The sequence below is a fragment of the Lycorma delicatula genome, chromosome 12 (genome assembly GCF_047948215.1).
Source record: "Lycorma delicatula isolate Av1 chromosome 12, ASM4794821v1, whole genome shotgun sequence".
Classification (NCBI taxonomy): Eukaryota; Metazoa; Arthropoda; class Insecta; order Hemiptera; family Fulgoridae; genus Lycorma; species Lycorma delicatula.
Genome location: NC_134466.1, coordinates 11,644,826 through 11,661,299, shown reverse-complemented (window position 1 = coordinate 11,661,299; position 16,474 = coordinate 11,644,826).

Genomic DNA, 16,474 nt, shown 5'->3' with positions numbered 1-16,474 from the left:
TTTTTTTTTAATTTAAATATACTAATTTATTAATAATTATTAACCTCTGATTGTAAAAAAAATTACGATAAATAATCAATCATTCAGTAATAACGATAAAAAAATGAAAAAAACATCAGACGTTATTAATGAAATAAAATCTTATGTACTTTTAACCCTAGAATGGTACGTATACGCCTATTAGACGTAGTTCAGTAGTTCAACAGCCGCCATTTTGTTTTGGAGGAGAATAATACCCCTGCCTTCTAGATATACTACACCTGACTCTCCATTGGAGGATTAGTGTACTTCAAACCTCAGAAGTGTTCACATCAAGGTCAGTGCATTTTTTCTAACAAATCCTACCACGCCTCTCAGGCGTGTTGGTACTATTCTTGATGTATTTTTTTTTTTGCTAAATATAGCAAGCTATAATGCTTACATTATTTATTTGCACAATTTTTTTATGAAAAATAATGGTGACAAGAAGCCTTTGTCAAGATTTCACTTCCTCATGAAATTGGCCGATCAACTGTCAATTCCGTGGATGATGGAGAGACTGAAACAGTCACACATGCCTCACAACCTACGAAGCATCATAAAAGATTGTCTCGGTGTGACGGATGCACCTGCGGCATCAAAATCTGAAAAAAGGCAGTATTGTACGTACTGTTCTTATAAGAAGAAAAGAATGAGTAAAATGACCTGCTGCAACTGCAGAAAGCCAGTGTGTGGCGAACATTGTTTCAACATTTGCCAAGTTTGTAAAAAATAATAAATTTATGACCAATTTTTGTTTAAATCTCATTAAAGTGTTTTTTATATACCTCATCCTTTCATTTAAACATTTTTACCTGCTTGAAAAAATTCCTGGGATTCGAATTCAAATTTATTTTCTATAATGATGTTTTCTTACTTGCAGTTTTGTTAAATATTTTAATACTAAGAGCAGTTTTTCATTCTATGATATGTAGTAAGTATGCAAATAGAAGAAGATTTAACATTTATTGACATTTACAGAATTAAAAATATTTATTATACCATTTTTTGGCACTTTTCAGGGCTGTACGTCTATAAGACGTATAGGTACCATTCACTATTGTTGTGTATAGGTACTATTCTAGGGTTAAAAAGGTTTCTGGAATATGTTCTCGCTGTGGATTCCCATATCAAAGAATGATCTACCGATCTGTCTAGGGAAAATAGGAAGAGGAAAAACTGAAAATTAATTTCAGCAAAATAATTGTGTTATGATATAGGATCCGATTTGCTAAACTATATTCTCACAGTTTATCACTATCTCACTAGTGTATCTACACTAGATACAGTGTCTTAATTAGACCGTAAGTAAATAAATATTCCGGTTTTTGATAACAGAAATATTTTTCGGCGATGCAGATGTTTTGTAGTAATAAGAAAGCTAGGAAAAGTTTTTTTTTTTTTTTTTTTTTTTTTTTTTTTTAATTGCTTATTAAGTAATTTAAATTTGTCCAAGTGTAAAATTTCTATTCGGTTCTTAAGTCTCTATGTTAATACATAACGCTAATAAGTTCCTCTTAGACTATAATATTTATATTCTTTTGAAAATCTTTTTTTATTTGTGTTATTCTCTGTATTTAATGTTCTTCATAATCTAACTCGTTACGCTTTATACCTTTTCTACGTTCTTCTGTATAATTAAGAGAATATCTCAGTTTAAAGTCTATCCTCTATCTTAATGTTTATTTTATCGTTCGTTAGTTTCATTCTTATAAAATATTTCTTTACACTTTTCCCTTTATAAAATTTTTATGTCGATTTAAAAAATATAAAATCTTATTTTGAAGTAAAATAATGTGAAACATTTTAAAAAAGAAACTATAAAATATATACGAGAGGTTTTCTCTAAAGTAAAGACCGTTTCATTGGAAAACAAATTTATTCTGAAAACTTTATAAATATATTTTATTTCTCTTAAACAGCATTCCTTATACTACTTCTCTATATAATCGCCACATGAATTAAGAAATTTATCTTAGTGATACACCAGCTTCAATATACCCTCGTCGTATTTTTCTGCCGCCAGTCCATTTAGCCACATTTTTAGGTTCATTATCACCCGCGAATCGCTTACCACACAAAAATTCTTTCAATCTCCCAAACGAAGGTAACCAGAAAGAGCTATGTGCTAACTATATGGTGGGTGATCGTAAATTTCCCATCCAGATGTTCTCAGTAAATCACGTGACGAACCCGCGACATGTGGACGTGCAGAAGAACACCGCCGTCGGTTAGCTGTCGCCGATTTTGAACGGCGCGTCGTAATTTACGTAGAATTTCGCAATAGGCTTCTGCATTTATAGTCGTTCCATGCGGCATGAAATCGATCAGCAGTACGTCATACCGAACTAAAAAAACTGTGCCCTCAGTTTCTGTCCAAATGGCTGTGGCTTGACGTTTTTCGGTCTTATTGGTGATTGAGGACGTCATTTACTTGACTGCCGTTTTCTCTTTGGCATGTAATAAGAAATTCACGTTTCATTGCCGGTAACGATTGAATTAAGGAACTTATCGCCATTTTCTGTGTAGCGCATCAAAAATCCTAAAGCAGATCTCATTCGGATTTTTTTGTAACGTTTCGTTAAGACGTGCGGTATCTAACGTGCACAAATCTTTCTGAAACTTAAATGGTCACGAACAATGCGACCGAACAGCTCTTGAAACATCAAGAAAAATAAGAACGTAATCGTTGAACGACGATCTTTTCTGATTTCATCATCGATGCATTTCAACAAGTTCTCGGTGATTATCGAGGGCCTCCTAGAACGTTCTTCATCGCGCACATTAATTGTTATTTATAAACCTATCACACCATTTTCGGACGTTTCTTTCATTCAATACATTATCACCGTACACAGCTACTAAGGGCCTATGAGTTTCAGACGGCTTAACGTTTTGATGGTTTTAAAAAGTATGACGTCACGTATTTCACAGTCGGCGGCAACATCGATTTTTATAACGCAATAACTTACAAGTAATCAAAGATACTATAACGCGACAACTTGCAGACAACAATGCAGTGTGTAAGGTATTGTACGGAAATTAGATCTAAGACAAGGATTTAAAAATTTGTTGGTTTTCTACGTGGAAAGAACAGTAAAAAAAATTACATCAAAAACGTTTTGAGATGAAAGATTTTAATCATTTAAATAATAAATTAGGTTTGGGTTTTTTTTTCTGGGATAAATAATCAAACAGTCGAGTGAAGCTATTTGATGCGTTCATCGAGTCCTTACGAAAATATCTCGATTGTTCTTAAGAATGAAATAACGATAAATATTATTTGCCAGGATTAATAGAACCGATTCGGTTTCCCGCTGCTTTATTCACGGTGTCAATTGAAGCGCTATTCGATACCGCACCGGTAACCATAGTTAAGACGATAGTTTAAGAGTTGACGATTTCATTCTGTATATAGTATTATCTAATAAAAATCTTTTCTCTTAGAAAAAATAACTTCGACATGTGCCATTTACTTGTCAAATTTTTTTTATTCGTTTGTAACGCATATAAAATCTAATATTGCTTTACAATTTCTGTCAGAATTTCTATTAATGTTTATAAAATATATGTAGAATAATATTTTATTTAATTTCCCTTGAAATTTTAAGGGTTTATGATTTTTTCTTTAACTGTAAATAAAATTTGTATAATTTTATTTACATTTTGATTCATACTTTTGTTTATAAGAAAAATAATTCGTGTAGTAATAATAATAATAAATTAGCTTTTTAAAATAGTTGAAGAATTTTCTCGAGATATCTGCACAAGTCTCGGATTGAACAAGTGCTGGAAATAAGGGATTATTTCCCTTATTTCCAGAGAAATAGGAAAAATATTTGGCAATTTTGCTTGTGCGTAGTCGCAAAGTTTACAATTCGTGGTAAATAAGTACCTGATAATGCTTCAAGCCAAAGAGATAGAGCGAACCAAAGTAAAAAACGAACTAAAACGTAAGTTCTCATCTTATCTTAATTCAGTTCCGAAATCTTTGCTGTAATTAAAGGATCTATTCAAAGTTATTAAGCCATACCGACCGTCACTTATTCCATTGGAGTTTTAAAACTGTCTAAAACAAAAATAAAGAACCAAATGTGTAGTATGCAATTTGCTTTGATTTGAATGACTTGTGGAATACATCACCGGTGACTTGTTCCTAATGGAACAATAGACAGTACTAATGTAGTCATACACAATACTCCGGTCATACCGAAAGAACATTTGGAAGGATTAAAGAGATTGATGAAGGCGCTGTACAAATCCATTTAGAAGACTGTAACACTGAACACGTGTAAGACGGATCGCGAATTCATGGGTTCTCATTAATGTAACTAAGGATTTTAAATATCTTTTTCTTCGGAGTTCCTCGTTCGTCTTGAAAAAAAACGATCCAGTAATATTAGATGGAAAAAGTGCAATCCACACTGTTACCTTCAGACTAAGGAACGGTTTCTCGGTGACTAAAGTGGATTTCCTTTCTGTTATTTGCGGTCGTTCTCCATGTTTCGTTACTATAAATGTTTTTCAAAAATTTCTTTATAGATTTTATCCGTTTTCTTTTCTGCAAAAAAGCTAGGTTTGCTTTTTCCGATTTGCTTTCTATGACCGGGTTGCGTGTAATTTTATTATCTAAATAAGAAATATTCTCCCTTTCTTGTTATATGATGTTCTTACATCGTAATATTTAATCATTAATTATGTTTATAAAACTAGTAATAATATGAAGTAATTCAAAAAGAACTTCAAGATTATAAAAGCATATAGAAAATTTATTTAGATAACTTACAGATTCGGTTGAGGTCTCATTAAGTAGGAAACACATTAAGTTTTGACTCAAGTAGTTCATTAGTACCGAATTCGGCAATCAGTCATTTGTGTAGTTTTTTTTTTTTTTGTCTTCAGTCATTTGACTGGTTTGATGCAGCTCTCCAAGATTCCCTGTCTAGTGTTAGTCGTTTCATTTCAGTATACCCTCTACATCCTACATCCCTAACAATTTGTTTTACATATTCCAAACGTGGCCTGCCTACACAATTTTTCCCTTCTACCTGTCCTTCCAAAATTAAAGCGACTATTCCAGGATGCCTTAGTATGTGGCCTATAAGTCTGTCTCTTCTTTTAACTATAATTTTCCAAATGCTTCTTTCTTCATCTATTTGCCGCAATACCTCCTCATTTGTCACTTTATCCACCCATCTGATTTTTAACATTCTCCTATAGCACCGCATTTCAAAAGCTTCTAACCTTTTCTTCTCAGATACTCCGATTGTCCAAGTTTCACTTCCATATAAAGCGACACTCCAAACATACACTTTCAAAAATCTTTTCCTGACATTTAAATTAATTTTTGATGTAAACAACTTATATTTCTTACTGAAGGCTCGTTTAGCTTGTGCTATTCGGCATTTTATATCGCTCCTGCTTCGTCCATCTTTAGTAATTCTACTTCCCAAATAACAAAATTCTTCTACCTCCGTAATCTTTTCTCCTCCTATTTTCACATTCAGCGGTCCATCTTTGTTATTTCTACTACATTTCATTACTTTTGTTTTGTTCTTGTTTATTTTCATGCGATAGTTCTTGCGTAGGACTTCATCTATGCCGTTCATTGTTTCTTCTAAATCCTTTTTACTCTCGGCTAGAATTACTATATCATCAGCAAATCGTAGCATCTTTATCTTTTCACCTTGTACTGTTACTCCGAATCTAAATTGTTCTTTAACATCATTAACTGCTAGTTCCATGTAAAGATTAAAAAGTAACGGAGATAGAGAACATCCTTGTCGGACTCCCTTTCTTATTATGGCTTCTTTCTTATGTTCTTCAATTGCTACTGTTGCTGTTTGGTTCCTGTACATGTTAGCAATTGTTCTTCTATCTCTGTATTTGAACCCTAATTTTTTTAAAATGCTGAACATTTTATTCCAGTCTACGTTATCGAATGCCTTTTCTAGGTCTATAAACGCCAAGTATGTTGATTTGTTTTTCTTTAATCTTCCTTCTACTATTAATCTGAGGCCTAAAATTGCTTCCCTTGTCCCTATACTTTTCCTGAAACCAAATCGGTCTTCTCCTAACACTTCCTCTACTCTCCTCTCAATTCTTCTGTATAGAATTCTAGTTAAGATTTTTGATGCATGACTAGTTAAACTAATTGTTCTGTATTCTTCACATTTATCTGCCCCTGATTTCTCTGGTATCATTACTATAACACTTTTTTTGAAGTCTGACGGAAATTCCCCTTTTTCATAAATATTACACACCGGTTTGTATAATCTATCAATCGCCTCCTCCCCTGCACTGCGCAGTAATTCTACAGGTATTCCGTCTATTCCAGGAGCCTTTCTGCCATTTAAATCTTTTAATGCTCTCTTAAATTCAGATCTCAGTATTGTTTCTCCCATTTCATCCTCCTCAACTTCCTCTTCTTCCTCTATAAAACCATTTTCTAATTCATTTCCTCCGTATAACTCTTCAATATATTCCACCTTGTGTAGTTAAAAATGGATAAATTTACTGGTGTGGAATGTGCTCGCTGTTTGTTTTCGTTTCACGATTTGCAGTCAGCAATGCAGTACAACGTAATTTTCGTAGCGACTGTGATAGGGAGCTTCCTAGTAGGCATACTATTTACTCTCGGCACCAAACCCTCGTTGCGACAGGTTGTTCTGTTAAACAAATAAAATCACCGGGACCCCCACGCGTTCCTAAAGCTGCTCCGGAACAACTCAGTCCGAAGAAGTCAACTCGACGTGTGTCACGTGAAACTGGCATTACACAAATGACTGTTTGGCGCGTTTTGTAAACGATTGCACTTGAAGCCGTACAAACTAACCGTAGTTCAACACATTACAGTTAACGACAAAGTTGCTCGGCTGCAGTTTTGTGTTTTTTTTGTCACTTAATAAAGAAGAATACGATTTACTTGTTTGTGTTAACATAAACAAATCAGAAAATCTCATTTATTTTATTTTGAGTTAAGTTATACAGGATTATAGGTTACTTAAATGTAAAAACAATTTTTTTGTACACAAAACAAATCCGATTAAAGTTATTATTTTAACTTAGCTTTTCTTTTATTAAATAAACTGGTAAACTGGAGAATAGTTTTTTGTAAAAAGCGAATTTATTCCTCTGAAACAACGTGTTGAAATAACACTTTATTAAAATTATGTTTTTGTCTCTCTCTCCCCCCTCTCACTCTCTCTCTCTCTCTCCCTCTCTCTCTCTCTCCCTCTCTCTCTCTCTCTCTATCTCTCTCTCTTTGTGTGTGCGTGCATGTGTGTATATATATATATATATATATATAAACTTATTTTTTCAAGCTGTTGAATAACAAAGCCAATATTTTAATAGTTAACAGCAATCGATATTTTAATCATCGACTTATATTTTCATTACTTTATTAATTTTCTTAAATATATGTTTACTACAACACGAATAATTTTTGTTTTGTTTGTTTTTTAAGTTTAACAAACAATAACAATCACAAGATTCTTATCTGGTATTTTAATTTTGCAATAAAATTTTGCGATATTTCAGAATGAGATTAACAAAATATCGATTAATCCTTATTTTTAGTTTCTTTTTACAGTGAAGAACAGAATGAATATTTTATAGGTTGGTTTGATAATTCACAAACTAGAAAATTCTTAGAATAGGTGATTAATTTTCTTTAAAGGAACTTGAAATTGCTCTTTAACATTTCTCTATTATATGACGAATAGTATATACATTTATTTAAATCGATAGATTCCATAATTAGCATTCCTATCCTGGGTAAAGATCCATCCTGCCTCATCACCTTGAGGCAGGTAATAAAAGTTAACAAATTATTTTATCAAACTAATGATTTTAGCGATTAAAAAAAAAATCAGAAATATAAACTCAAGAAAGACGTATGTCTTTTTTGATCTGAGTCGGATTTGATTACAAATCTGACTTTTCTCTAGTTTTTTCTTCTTTTTTTTAAAATACTCCCCGTCACTGGGATGGGATAGAGTCACCTGGCGGCAAATTTTAATACCATATGGGATTTCAATCTCAGTAATTATTGAGATAAATCGATAAGCAATATTAAAATTACAAATATATTTATATATTTTTACTACCTTGTACGAAGTAAAGGAAGTATTGTGATCGAGAAAAATTTCGGTTTTCAGATTTAAACGGAAATATCCATTTTGACCAACCCTGAATCCATTTCGATTTCGACATCGAACGTTTTTTGTTTTATTAATAAAAACACATGAAATTATAACAGGAAATGAGATTAATGTTTATGACAAAACTAGTAATGTTGACACTTGGTTTCACAATTATTCCCTTTCCAATCTTACACACGATATGTATATACATATAATACAGAAATAAAAAATAAATCTGTTTCCATTCGATATTGATTTTGTTGAAGTTCTGTTACTCTGGAACTAAAATAAAATAAACAATTATTAAGAAAATTGATTGTTTATCTTTATTACATTTTACCGTACTAAAACCTCGTTTGTTTGATTTTTCGGTTTGGCCGTTACAAAACTTTGGTGACGCAAACTTTTTTTCATTTTTTTTATATATAATTATACGAATTTACATTACAATTTAACAATTAAACCTTTTTTATTCAGTATATTTTTCAAATCATATGAATTCCGGTTAACAGGACCACCGGTTATTCGGTACAACCGTTTATTGGGACAGTTTTGTAAAAACAGAAACATATTGGTGTAATTCATGTAAAATTACGTCGGTTTAAAAATGCCGCTCAAAGAGCTCACTAGTTTGTATATCTCTTTATTTTACTAGAAAAATAACGCAACTATTAGTCATATAGTGCGATCTCATTTCATCGTTCACATCACACCATCACATTTCATCGTTACACTATAATTCCACCATGGACTATAATTCAGAGATACTCACGTTTGATTTGATTTGTGGAATTTAGTATGCACAACTGGTAATGTCTTACAGGAAATGTCCACCGTTTTTCTAAAGGAAGGTCCGAACCTTTCGCACGAAATTTTTTGACGTCACGTGACGATAGGTCAGGAAACGACCCACCGGCTTGGTCTAGCGGTAAACGCGTCTTCCTAAATCAGCTGATTTGGAAGTCGAGAGTTCCAGCGTTCAAGTCCTAGTAAAGTCAGTTATTTTTACACGGATTTGAATACTAGATCGTGAATACCGGTGCCATTTGGCGGTTGGGTTTTTCAATTAACCACACTTCACAGGAACGGTCGAACCGAGACTGTACAAGATTACACTTCATTTACACTCATACATATCATCCTCTGAAATATTATCTGAAAGGTAATTACCGGAGGCTAAACAGGAAAAAGAAAGAAAGGTCAGGGAAATGAGGAGGCCACAGACCTTTTGAAATCATGCGATCATCAAATATTTTTTCCAAGAATTCCATGGTATTTTTGGATGCGTGGCACCGTTGTCCCGTCTTGTTTCAGGTAACAACAGCGTTCATCAAGCTGTAGAAGAGCTAAAAATTGCGTAATTATATTATGGTATGTTGAAATGTGAAGGGTTTAGTATTTTTAAAAAAATCGGGCCCTCTATTCGTCATCGAGAAATCGCACACCAAATCTTCTGCGAGTGCAACGGCGATTCATGTAGTATGTGTGGATTTTGCGTTGACCAATCCAATGTCGGTTCAGATTATTCATGTAACTTCTAAAGTGAAAATACGTCTCATCTGTAAAAAACACATTACGCAATACGCCCCCTCCGTTATATACCACCTAATTGATAAACCATGGATAGTAGCTTATTATTTTAACAATGTCTTATTAGTAATATTTAAAAATATATAAATTAAAATCATCAAATTTGTTGAAATAAATTTATTGCGTATGAAAAACAGTTTCTGTGAAGTTTCTTAAATTAATATACGCATCTAAATGGGTTTTTCATCCTTAATATAATAAAATGAATACCGTAAAATAATAACAATCTTCATTCGTTTTAAACCCCAAAAATATGTAACTTTATATGTGCATGAGTGTGTTTGCAAATATGTGTAGTGAAATGTATTGTCTTACAATGTCTTCAGAATTTAAAAATGAGCTAGCGAGCGCGCGCACACACACACACACACACACACACACACACACATACAGTCATAGAAAGAGAATTGTACAAGAGATTTTGAGGACGCTTTTATCCAGTATCTGGGTACACAGATGCACGCGCGTGTTTGTAAATATAACAGACATATAGTGTGGTCTACGCCCTTAAAATCTCATATGACGATTGCTTGGTATATAGCGTAGCGTGATACAACTCAAGTACAACTTTTGTAACAAAAGCTTGGGAGTCCCTTAAGGGAAAGGAAGTTAGTAAAACTTTTCAGAAACTTCTCCTTAGGTCTTCTTGCTACAAAATACACACACATACACCCTCAAACGCTTTTATACTAACTGCTATCTTTCTCTCGTAATGTTTTTCTTGCGTCTTTTTTTATGATTGTTACATTCATTATCGATTAAGGTCGTTTTGAATTTTTTTTTAAATATTAAGAAAATTTTTAAGATATTGATAATTTAAAAAAAAAATAATTTAATTGAAACAAGAAGAATATTATTATTCTTTTAATTGCCATTTACAGACTCCATTTAGAAGGAGAAATATTCTATTTTAAAAACATCATTTTATTAAAAGCGTTGTAATTAGTATATTTTATTGATATTTTAAATAACCAACCGCGTTTATAATACCTGCAATATTTTCTTTTCAGTCTGTTCTATACAGATTTTTTTTTATCATCAATCGTTTGAAAGGTTTCTATTACATTTCATCCCTTTTTGTACAGTGTTAATATTTTAAACTCAGAATATTCACTACATTCCGTACAATCTGTTTTATATATTCCAATTTTGTATTCCTGTACATTTCTTACCGTCTACACACCCTTCTATTGTCGAACTAATTACACTTTTAAATAAATAGATATTTACTCTGATCGGAAAAAAACCATTATATATAAAATAAATTGTATATTTGTTTATTCTGTATCACAGTTACTTACAATCGTTTCCAAGTAGGAACCAAAGTAAATAAAATTACAATAAGCACTTGATGTGAGGTTTCCAATGAATCCCTTCGATATGACATATATAAATGAGAAGTAGTTCAAATATGTTATAAATATAAGACAATATATGAATACATAAAACAATAAATAATTCATCTGTATTCTGTTCACTTAAACAGATTCAGTGGATAAAAACTTAATAAAAAAGTACTAAAGTCTGTAAAACCCTAATATAAAATAAAAAATCAAACAGTATTACAAGACAAAAAAAGAAAAGCAAAACAGTAACATAATTAGTTATGAAAGGTATTTAGGCCCTTCATCTGGCATCGTGAAGTGCTCACCACTTAAGGGATGTCATCCCAGCCCAAACGTCACTCGGATTCCCTCCGGGTTCAGAATATGAAGTCGCCAAACATCTTCACATGACTACATAGCCGTTTGTAATGTGAATGGAATAGCTTGATTTCTTCGCGGAGAGAAAGGAATTCTAGATAGTTATGAAATTCTTCATTCCGTGGAAACCATGGCGCCTATTCTTTAATTATTCCCGCCGACTTATTCCGGAAGCGTTGTGTAACCTCAACGTTGCTCTTGCTCGTCGTACCCCATAAATGTATACCATACGTCCAAATGGGTTTCAGAATGACCTTCTATATTATATGTTTATTGGACAGCGACAAATCTGAATTACCAATAAAGCTTACTAACCAACAAACCTCCTTAAACCTGTTGTTCAACTGTTTTATCTTTCGCTTATTCATCCACGTCAAGCGACGTTCATGGTGGAACCCGAGATAATTTTGTTTGATGATGTCTCTATCGCAGCAGTACATAAAATTTTTCTGCTAGCTGGTATATACAGATGTCTGCTGTAGTGTGCAACGTGTATATTAATACAACAACATATTTCTTCTGCCGTGTTGCCGCTTGTCGATGCTTGCACTCTAGAAAAAACAGGTAACCGACAATCTTTGTACGATTACCCAAACATTTGTTATTTTAGTCCGATTATCTATAGAAGAAACCGGCTTTCTTGACCAGGATGATTATTGCGGAGAAATAAATTTTATCGAAACAAATATAATGGGCGTGTATTATATCATGACGGGTAGTCAGAGACGGAAGTCAACAGTTTGGATCGTTTTTAAGCTGTCTTAATGCTTTCTATCAGAATTACCAAATATAATATTTCTTAGTTTTTTCGTTAACGTTGGTTCTATTTTACAAATGGTAAAAATATTAGGAGGTCAGGACTCGCTTCGCTCCCCTTTCCGACCAGCAGGGGGCAGAGTCCCCTGGTTCACCTCTGTGTTCGTTATCTTCATACTATCTATAATACTGATAAATAACTACTAAAGCCTGAAATCTTTCTCCTCCAACGTTTCCTTAGTTCTTGATATAAAAACTGTGATACCCTCCTACTGCAGATCAAGCTTCAGCTCGAGTCTGGGCGTAGCGCTATCTGTCAGCAGCTAACCGAAAATCAGGCTCTTTAGTTGTTTCAGAGGGCCGAGGTACTCTCATTCTTTCAGCAGACTTTGAATAATAAGAAAGTTTACTTCTGTTTGAAGGCAGATTTATTTAACTTTTGACAATCTAACGTCGACAGCCAAAATAAACATTCAAAACCTATAAAAGTTCCCTAAACGTGCTAATTACAATAATAATAATAATAATAATAATAATAATAATAATAATAATAATAATAATAATAATAATAATAATGTATTAAAATATTTCGCAGTGCCCTTAGCATTCATGCCGTTCATATTTTACTATTGACTGAAGCCACACGAATTTATTGTTAAAATCAAATAGGTAGGTATTACAAACCACCTCTCTCTTTTTCCTGTTTAGCCTCCGGTAACTACCGTTTAGATAATACTTCAGAGGATGAATGAGGATGATATGTATGAGTGTAAATGAAGTGTAGTCTTGTACAGTCTCAGTTCGACTATTCCTGAGATGTGTGGTTAATTGAAACCCGACCACCAAAGAACACCGGTATCCACGATCTAGCATTCAAATCCGTGTAAAAATAACTGGCTTTACTAAAGGTATTACAAACCAAACCCACCGGGTTGGACCAGTGGTGAACGCGTCTTCCCAAATCAGCTGATTTGGAAGTCGAGAGTTCCAGCGTTCAAGTCCTAGTAAAGCTAGTTATTTTTACACGGATTTGAATACTAGATTTTTGATATCGGTGTTCTTTGGTGGTTGGGTCTCAATTAACCACACATTTCAGGAACGGTTGACTTGAGACTGTACAGGACTACACTTCATTTACAATCATACATATCATCCTCATTCATCCTCTGAAGTATTATCTCTGAAGTGTAATACCGGAGACTAAGCAAGAAAAATAGGAGGTATTAAAAACCAAAACCATTATATAAGTAAATATTATACTTTTTTTTAATGGAGATAAAAATAGTAAATCAGTCAAACTTATTTTCAAAGCCAAATTTATTTTAGATAACAGTATTCAGATTTTTGCCTGGTTTTTACTTAGATTCTATTTTAAAACTTCTTTGTAGACTACATTTTTGATTTTTCGGTTAGGTGCTAATTTTATAAGAGTGCAAGATAGGGTCACCCTTGAGCAAGCCACATACAAACACTCCTCTCTTAAGTCGTTGTCTGCTAACTTCGGTGATTGTCCCTGAAATTTGTTGATATTCATAGCAAAGCACGACTTAAAAGGAAGCTGTAATTTTTTAAAAGAATTTGATAGTCAGATGGGATGAGTAGAATTCCAGGGAATTAGAAACGTTATGGATGGGAGCAGACGAGCGATGAAGCTAGCTGCTACGAATATAGACCGCTTCATTTGGAACTAAACTCTCATCAATCTCAAAGTTATCACAACCATATTTATTTCACATGAAATTTAATTAGATTATTTTAAATTAAAATTAAACGAAATGATATTAAAGATATTCATTAAAGAAAAATAATTAATCATTATATAATTTTACTTAAATATATATCTGTTATAATGGTAACAGGAATTTCTCTTACTATGGTAACTGGGAAAGAATTAATAATCCCGTCTGTTGGGAATGTAACCCTTTTTTACCCCTTCGTGAATAAATTACAAAAATCCTTTCTTAGTGGGTGCTTACACCCATACAGAAAGCTACATGCTAAATTTCAAGTTTCTAGGTCTGATTTGCATGGCATTTCTCCCGCCACCACCCCATTCGGTCACCCTAAAGCATAAGACCGAATGTCTGTGCCACAAACGGCTACTGAGCCTTGAATCAGTTTAGCGACCAGTGTCCTAACTAGCTCCTAGAGCTAACCTAATTGCGTGAGCGAACTAAGCATGGTGCTACACACCACTTGCTTCGTGTCCCATCGCTCACTTGTTATATATTCTAAAATGGTTAGGCGCACCCCGTCAACTACTAAAATATATATGACATTCAATAAATTAAATTTATCACGTCAAATGAGCAATTCGGTGCCACGCCTAGGTGGCTGAATGCCAGTCAGTACCTGTGCACCAATATTAAAGCGCTTGAAACTTTAATTGGTTGACGGCCAGCCGTTAAATAAACTACTGATGCCGGATGAACAAAGCAATGGTATCAAGAAACACCCACACGGCCTGACAGTGCAGCTCACGCCACATTGATTCGCTGCTTATGAGTGGCCAATTTTTTCCTTGACCTCTAAGTTCCAGGGTGGCCTGAGATCTGGCCCCCCTCAAGAGCAGGGCGGTCGAACATCATATGTTCGTTCGACTGGACCTCCCCGTAGACGCACAGCTCATTAGCTGCAAGGCGGAATCGAAACAAATATTGGTTCAAATTCGCGTGGTTGGATAGCACCTGGCACCCGCTACCCTTATTAACGAATGAGTGGCATATCATCCTTTCAAGTCCTGTATATATCTATATAAGGACCTTCCCTTAGTCGTGGTGTGCCATTCTTGCTTCCATGCATCCATCGCGAGGCTGTAAAGCTTCCTCCTCAGCCGGGAATGAGCAAATTAACGAAATTTAGAACCGTTATATTGTGATCACCGTTCCGCTCTGGTACAGGCCCTGCTGGATTCCGCATCGAACACTGGACAGCACGTGCAATGGCCTTGGCCAGTAACATGACTTCGCGAGCTGCCAGGGTCTGCGCTGCAACTCGCGCTTGGAGTCTTGCCAAAACTTGGGTTTGGCTTCCTTGATGGTATGACCAGCGGCTCTGGAGTCAGTGAGTGGTGAACACCAGGCGGAATAATTGGCGGTAGCGTCCAGAGCAACCAGCACTTTGTTTCTAGGTTTAGCAATATAGACTGTGCGTTGATGAACGAGTCGATCATTTAGGATGGATTGTTTATTAACTAATTCTTAGTAATTAATAACGTTCGCCGCCTCCGTGGCGCGAGTGGTGGCGTCTCGGCCTTTCCTCCAGAGGTCCCGTGTTTGAATCCCGGTCAGGCATGGCATTTTCACACACGCTACAAATCATTCACCTCATTCTCCGAAGCAATACGTATCGTTGGTCCCGTAGATAAAAAAAAAAATAATAATAACTTTCAGGAATGTAACGTAACTTAGCCAGTATTTTCTATAGTATTCTTGAAGTTGCTAAGAAGTTAACATGTACTTCTTGAAGTATTATTAAGATACTCATTCGATTTTATACAGTCTAATTATTTAATAATTATTGTAACATTTAAAAATACAACTTGTTTAGTCTCGAACTTAACATATATATATATACGGTAAAAAAAATTAAAGAGAAACAAAAGATAGCTTTTGTAGAAAATTTAAGGTTAAGTCATATTTTATTTACCATTTTTATACCAATGAATTTGAAAAATTTACTTAACATATTCTACATAGAAACTGTAGATTTTTTTATTGAGAAAGAGTGAATTTCAGTAAGATAAATATTCTAAATTTACTGTATAAACTTTTCGTTTCCTTTCCTTCCTTTTTTTAAAAAAAAAGGTTTCTTTACCCTTTTTTTATTTTTTATAAAAAAGAGGATAAGTTCAGTCCTTCCTTAGACCCTTTCAACATGAATATTTATCAACGCCGTTACATAACTTTACCGCTGTAATAAATTTTTCTTTTGATGTTAAAAACAAAATTCTTTCTAGTTTGGCATTATTTTAAATTCAGTTCCTCATTTATTTTGATATCACCTTATTGTAAGATCATATTTGATATTTAATATCAATTATTTATATTCGTATTAAAAAATAACGGGGTTTTAAAAGATATTCTTTATCATCAGAAATAGTTGAAAATTAAAGTAAACTTATATTGTAATACTAACACACACAATCGATCTTTGACCGAGTCAATCGAACAGATGTTCAATCGATAAGAAATTTATTTAATAGATTAACTAAAATGAACTTAGTTTTCATTAGATTTATTTAATATATATCATCTAATT